Below are 6856 nucleotides of genomic sequence, written 5' to 3'. Positions count from 1 at the left end.
AGGAGTGATGGGCTTGTCAACTTTTATGGACTCTTCATTGTTGAGCGACTGATGATTGAGTATATTCCCGTGTCTCTGTCTCTCCTGCTCTCTCACCCCGGCCAAAGGAAACTGCTGCATAATGAGAACACACTCTGAGACAATGGGTTCAACTGGCATAAATACACGCGCGCGTGCGCACCCATGCAAGACGCGTAAACATGCGCCATAACTGCCAGAACTCAAGGGTCAGGGGTCGGGCCTGTGCTCCTGATAGTCTTCAGACCTTCTGAAATTATTTATCGAATATGGAACAATCCGGACATACCAGCAGCATTTCTGAGGGTTTTTTTTTTTTTGGTCACTTTTCCTTAGGTGACTGTTGGAATAAAGAATTATCCCTCTCCCACCTTCCCTCCCCTGCCTGGACCTGGTCTGCCCAGTGATAAGGTCAGATTAGATTTATTTTTGGGCTCCTTGCAGTATTGCAAAGAGTACCAGAGCCCTGAGGGTTTCGCTTAAAAGCATTTTGTTGTGTTTTTGGGAATTTTTGCCTGTCACGTGTGATGAAGACACTCAGAGGGGGAAAAAAGAAAAATCCAAAAAATGGCCTATTTTTCTGAGTAGTTTGACCTTGATCTGGTTCCATTACCTGTTCCTGGGGCTGCAGTTTTTCTCTCATATTGTCTTTTAGTCTTCTGTGTGTACATTTTAAAAGAAATGAAAATAGAAGGTGCATCATTAAATCAAGAGCACTAGTACCAATTAGTGTCACATATTCAGTAAGCATTTCTAACTATACCAGCAGCCATTCTAAACTGAATTGGTATAAAGCAGAATGTATTATTCTAACTAAGGCAGGGGAAATAGATGCAGTGATGCAAGATTACACATGGATAATAGATAAGTGTAATCAAATGTTTGAATTGCCCTCACACCTAACCAAAACAAATAAATCGACTGTGATAGGCAATTAAAGAGTTTAGTGTGCTTTTAAATAACCTGTAATAAAACATGAAAGAATATTTTGGAGATTAAAGATTTCACAGAGAGTCGTGTGTGCTTATGAGTAGTTTGTCTGACGTTTTCATTTGAGTGGAAATCTAGATTCCATGTGTCTTTTTTTTCCTTTAAACTCAGCTCTCAGTCTGCTATGTCCATACGTCAAACGCATAATGCATGATACAGTATAGATTTAAATGCTGTTCTAAACGCTGCAAACTGCAACATGATGGTGCAACAGAGACATTAACTTGTGGAAGGCCTGCTCAGCACGCGTTACTCGCGGAGAACTGGCGCCACCGTGTGGCAGCAGTTCTGAATAGCAGCTTATGGAAAAATAGTCCCGAAGGAGCACACTTGTCGCCGCTAGATGGAGCCATTCGTGTATCTGATGTTTGCTACCGCTGGAACGAAACCGGAAACGGTTTCAAAGTGTGCCGCATCATAGCTGCGGTCGTGTACAGAAAATAAAATAAATAAATAAACAGCTTTAAAAAGGCACTGTCTGAACAAATTTCCGGTCAAAATATCTCTTTAATCTTGCCATTTTTCTTTTAAAAAAATAATTGAAACAACAAAAGAAAGAAACACGAGTTTGGGTAAATTATTATTAATTTTAGAACATAAATGATAATCTGGATGCATAGGTTAATATGTCTCTCAATTCTGAGAGAACTAGACGGATGTGGTGTCTATTATTTAAACCACACTTTAAATGGAGTTCATTGTTTAGCCCACTGTCAAACTTATATTGCCTTTCGGAAGTTAGATATGCAGAAAAAAAATGAATTTACATTTATTTTCGTTGTTCAAATGCGAGGAATCGCGTGGGCGACCGCTATTTTGCAAACCCTTACCGGAAGTGCTTCTCTTCTTCGCTCTAGCTTGACTCCGCTGCTGTCAACATTTGTTGCGGTGAAACCTCCGAGCTGTCACAGCAAGCGTCGGTTGATCCCAGTCATGCCATCTAGGTTTAGACTTGTGGAATTCCTCATGAACCAGGCTGCTATTTTGGGATTAACTGAACAGAGTTGAACAAAACGGGCATGTTTGTTTAAGTTCAGTCTCCGTGCGGATTAATATTTCTGGTTAACCGTCTTTGCTGTTCGTTGGCGTGTTTTTTGGGGTTTTTTTTTTTTTGTATTATTATTTATCTGCGACGGACTTCACAGTTTAACGAGGTAAGTTACGGGCACGGGGTTAAGGAGTCCAAGTGGTAATTAATTCGTGTTTTTTCGGTTTCTTAAGGTTGAATTTTGGACTTTTCGTGTCTCCCTGCATCTCAGCTGCGCTTCAGGATGCTTTTGTCCGTTGGCTGCACGTTGAGTTTAGCGACTACAGTTTATTGTCAACATTAGCTGCCTGCAGATCCTGCTCACTCTGAAAGCATGCGGGGTTAGCTGTCTGCTGGAAATGTGTGTTAATTTAGCGATGAATGTAGTTAAACAGCGAAGTTAAATGTCAGCATGTTATATGTAGGCGGAACTGGTTTGTTGTAAAGGGTGGAGTAGCTGAATTAACGGTTTCTTTAAACTAGGTTATTAACGCAGGTTGATTAACAAACCTGCCATACTTTTCTGCATAGGCTGCTCTGCTAGTCCCCATAAGACCACTACTTAACAAGTTTATGAGGGAGTGTTTATGTCTTATTACCATTTTGTTGTTGTTATTATTAGTAGTAGTATTAGTATTAGTATTATTAGTTGCCATATGTTACTTAAGTAGCATTTAGTCTTATTTGTCCACAGCAATACATGACATGAGCTTGGGCATTGAGGGCTACTGTAGCCATACTGAGCTTGGTGCAGGTGCACAAAAGGTTAAACTGCACAAAAAGCAATTCTTTTTCTGTACTTCGATTAACAAAGTGCATGCTGGGACCACCAGGGAATATTTAAGGCCCTCAGAGGGTGTGTCAAAGAAAGGCAAGTACAACTTGGCCAAACTGGCGATAACTCTTTTATTGTAAATAACATGTTTTAACCTCATTGCCATATTAATAAGTGTGTTGTGTAGGGAAGCATTGTTACATGTACTGGCTAAACAGGTGCCTGTAGGTATTTGGACTAGCAGACTGTAGCTATGAGCAAATAAGCAGTGAATTGAAGGCTGACATTTACCAGTGGGGGTGGCTGATGTTTATCTTTTGTCTCACATCAACCACATCACAACACCAGAAAGAAAAAAACTACTGGGATTGTCTGTCGTTACGGTATCATACTATTGTCTTTCAATATGTAACCACATTTTTTTAATTTATTTATTTATTCATTTATTTATTTTTGTAAAGGTATGTTTAGGTATTGCAAAATCTAATGAAGTGCATAAATCATCCCTGCGGAATTTTCTTTTTGTTTTTGTTTATTTCATGTAAGAATCATAGACTGTATGTAAAAAGTAAATGTAAACACTATTAAGTTAGACGTGATTAGTGAGGGTTTGATCCGACAGAGCAATCAAGGGACCATTCACTCCTCAATCTTTAAAGCAAACCCTGCTTCATCATCCTCGATCGCTTTTAACTAGAGTGTAGTTTACAAAATGAATATCGTGTTGTATTCAAAAAGTCCCCAAACTGCAGATTGAGATCATTAATATATGCGTGTAGTGTTTACTGTGGTTGCATCTTTGAGATATGTTTACCATAGACTTTTCCACAGTCTTATTTCATTTTACTATCAGAGCTGTTGTCTCCTGCTGGAGTTTAAGAAGAATGCTTCAAAATCAGTTAGCATTTTCTACTTCTGGTTTCCTTAGCCTGAAGTTAACATTTTTCATTTTTTTAGATGCTTTTAACGTTTGTGATCAAAACACACAATATCTTGATCTATAGGATGTATTTCAATAAATGCACAATCGTGAATATTGAAGCCTTAAGTGTTTCTGTAAAGGCGTTCACTAACAAAGGACCATGGAGACATTGAGCACAGGGTCGTAGTGAAGTTATACAACTGTCATGTAGTAATTTTCTAACCTAACATTGGTCTTTTACTTTGGGGATTGCAATTATGTGTTAAAAATCAGGGTAGGCTAGAAAAACACATCATTCCTGCAGCGGTCTATATTACAGATAAATGCTACTATTAAATGGGGCGAGATTTTGGCAACATTGTATCACTAATCAATACAGGGACACCAGATATTAATATTTTATTAAATAAATTGAAATACTCAGGGAATACTATGAACAACAGGGGTCATCTCACCACCCTGAGATAACAATAATTCAGCTTAACCAAAAAAGTCATCCAGCACTGGACACGAGTAAAAACAGGGCAGCAGGAAAACTCTGTAAACGGTTGCAGCCTAATTTCTACGAATCTGGATCAGCGCAGTTCATGTAATCCAGCTGTTGTTCAGTGTAAGGGAAGTTAGACTTTTTTTACAGTTAAAATTAAAATTGTGATTTTTTTATGCAATCAAGGGCTTGATTTAGAATTATTAGTATGGAAATGGAAGGAGATTAATTCAGAAGATCTTTAAAATAAAGATTGTTTCAACACATTACTTGAAATAAATGAGATTTGTGTGAGGCTGGAGGAAAGCAGATGGGCCTGCCTGAGAGTCTCGGGCAGGGATGGTAAAACAGCTTTGCAGCCCTGACAATAAAGTTTCTTTCGTGCAGCAGACTATTCAGAGAGACACTGAGAGAATGGACGTTAATTAACTGGGTCACATTGTTGTAAACAGACCTGGTTAGGTAGCAACTTAGCTAAAAAACTGTGCTTAATTATTTTCTCCCCTTAAACTTTACAAAGAGATTGTGGTCCTTTTGTTAGAAGGCAGTACACACTGATGACTCATCCGCTCTCTGTGAGTGAGTCATATTTCACTGGCACGGTACTAATGTTAGCCACAAACCATGTGCCAGGCTGGTTTGGTTTGATGAAGACTAATTCTCGGCATTCCTTTCTTCCCCCACTCCTTCTTACCGTACCATTTTCCCTTCATTTCTACACTTTTTTCTTCTTCTTCTTCTTTCTGAGTTCTTTGTTTCAGTCATTCATAAAAGTGTGAAATCATAAAAGTGATTTCACACCTTCTCCACCACCAGCCAAGCTTTCATCTTTGTTGGTCTGCCCGTTCTGTCTCTTCTTTTCTCTCCAGTGTCTCAGTGTCTTTGTCTCAGTCTGCATCAGCTCTTACTCTTCGTTTCAGTCTCTACATCTTTGTTGTTACAGGCCGTGTCAGCTTTCCTTCTTTGTCGCTGTCCTGACAGTGAAACAGTGCCCCTCTTTGCCCAGCCCTGAGCAAATAATGCTACTACATCTCAATCTCGGCTCTTTGATTTTGTCCAATAGAGATTCCTGCCATCAGCTTTAAGGGCTCACATGTGTTTTTACATGTGCTTGTGTTTGGGCTGTAATGGTCCTGAACCATTTGGCTTGCACAGTTCAGTTTGGTATGACGTTTCCTCGCTTTTATACAGCATGTGAGTCATACTGTTACTGAAATATAGAAGTCTATTTTTGCCAGCATACTTGGGTTTCTGGAACTGACATTTGAGGCTTTATCTGTAATCATCTGTTATCAGCTGCTGATAGACAGCCTTAGCATGCTAACAGGAGTGGTTGTGAAAGCTGGACAGTACTTCCACTTTTACTGAACATTTATGCCTTCATTTACACACAAACAAGTTTGGTGTGTGTGTGTGTGTGTGTGTGTGTGTGTGTGTGTGTGTGTGTGTGTGTGTGTGTGTGTGTGTGTGTGTTTGGTTCTCAAAGTTTTTTGGACCTGCCCCACTTCAGAAGCTGAAAAAAGTTCAAGCAACACACTGATTATTGATTATGAACCACTAACTAGCTTAGAGTTCTTTCTTATAAACAGTAGGCTTGTTATGACAAACAAAATACCTGCACCCAAGACAATACTTGATATTTTAAAAAAGGGTCATTAGTGTCTCCATAGTGTAGTGGTTAAAACATTGGCTTAGTGAAGTGAAAGGTTACTGATATTTTATTAATGAGTAATTATTTCTCCTAGGTCCTGCCAAAAACCAAAAACAACAACAATATTTGAGGTTGTCTGAGGTCATGCAGTACCCCCGATGACTTGGGAAGGTAGACATGGCACTGGGTGTGTTAACATTTACAATAACTGTTTAATACTTCTGTGTTGATGTAACAGGAGATTTACTGACCTCTTCAATTCCTCTTTAAGAGTTGTTCAGTGTTGTGAACGTCAGCTGGTTCAACTGTTAGTGAGGGAGGGGCTGTGTGTCTGCAGCAGTACCGTGTCAAGTCTGCTGCTATCATTGCTGTCACAAATGGGTGTCTAACCTGATAATAATTCTTAGTATTGCTTAGTATCTGAACCTGTTTTAATGGAAAGTAGCAGCTTTTTTTGGCCTTAATGTTACAGAAAGAACTGGAGTAGCCAACTGCAGTGAAAATGCAGTGCCATGATCCCAAAACTGAAGCACATACCAAAAGGGTTTTTTTGTTTGTTTGTTTGTTTGTTTTTTGCTTGTGTGATTATTACAGCTTAATCAATATACTGGCCTATCACAGATGTAATAGTTTTCCCGTATCCAGGAAACCACATTTTCATCTATTGAACCAGATGTTTGGTGACCCTGGTATATTTTTACAGCCCAGATCTTAATTCCATTTACTGCTTAGATGTCTCTTTTAGATAAAACCTTGAAAGCGAAAATGCTCACATTGTTGAGCCCTGCTTACTATCATCAAATCCTGTGTTATGTTTTCCACAACACTGTTGACCCGAGGAACACTATAAAAATATAAGTAATTCAGACTTTACTGATACCAAACCCTTTATGCCACTGCTACTGTCTCCACTACATGTAGCACAGCAGGCATCATAGCCGAGCAGGGCGATGTTGTGGCGAGGCGACGTCTGAGCTTTGTTCCAG

The sequence above is a fragment of the Pelmatolapia mariae genome, linkage group LG6 (assembly GCF_036321145.2).
Source record: "Pelmatolapia mariae isolate MD_Pm_ZW linkage group LG6, Pm_UMD_F_2, whole genome shotgun sequence".
Taxonomy (NCBI): domain Eukaryota; kingdom Metazoa; phylum Chordata; class Actinopteri; order Cichliformes; family Cichlidae; genus Pelmatolapia; species Pelmatolapia mariae.
This window is presented reverse-complemented; position numbering follows the sequence as displayed.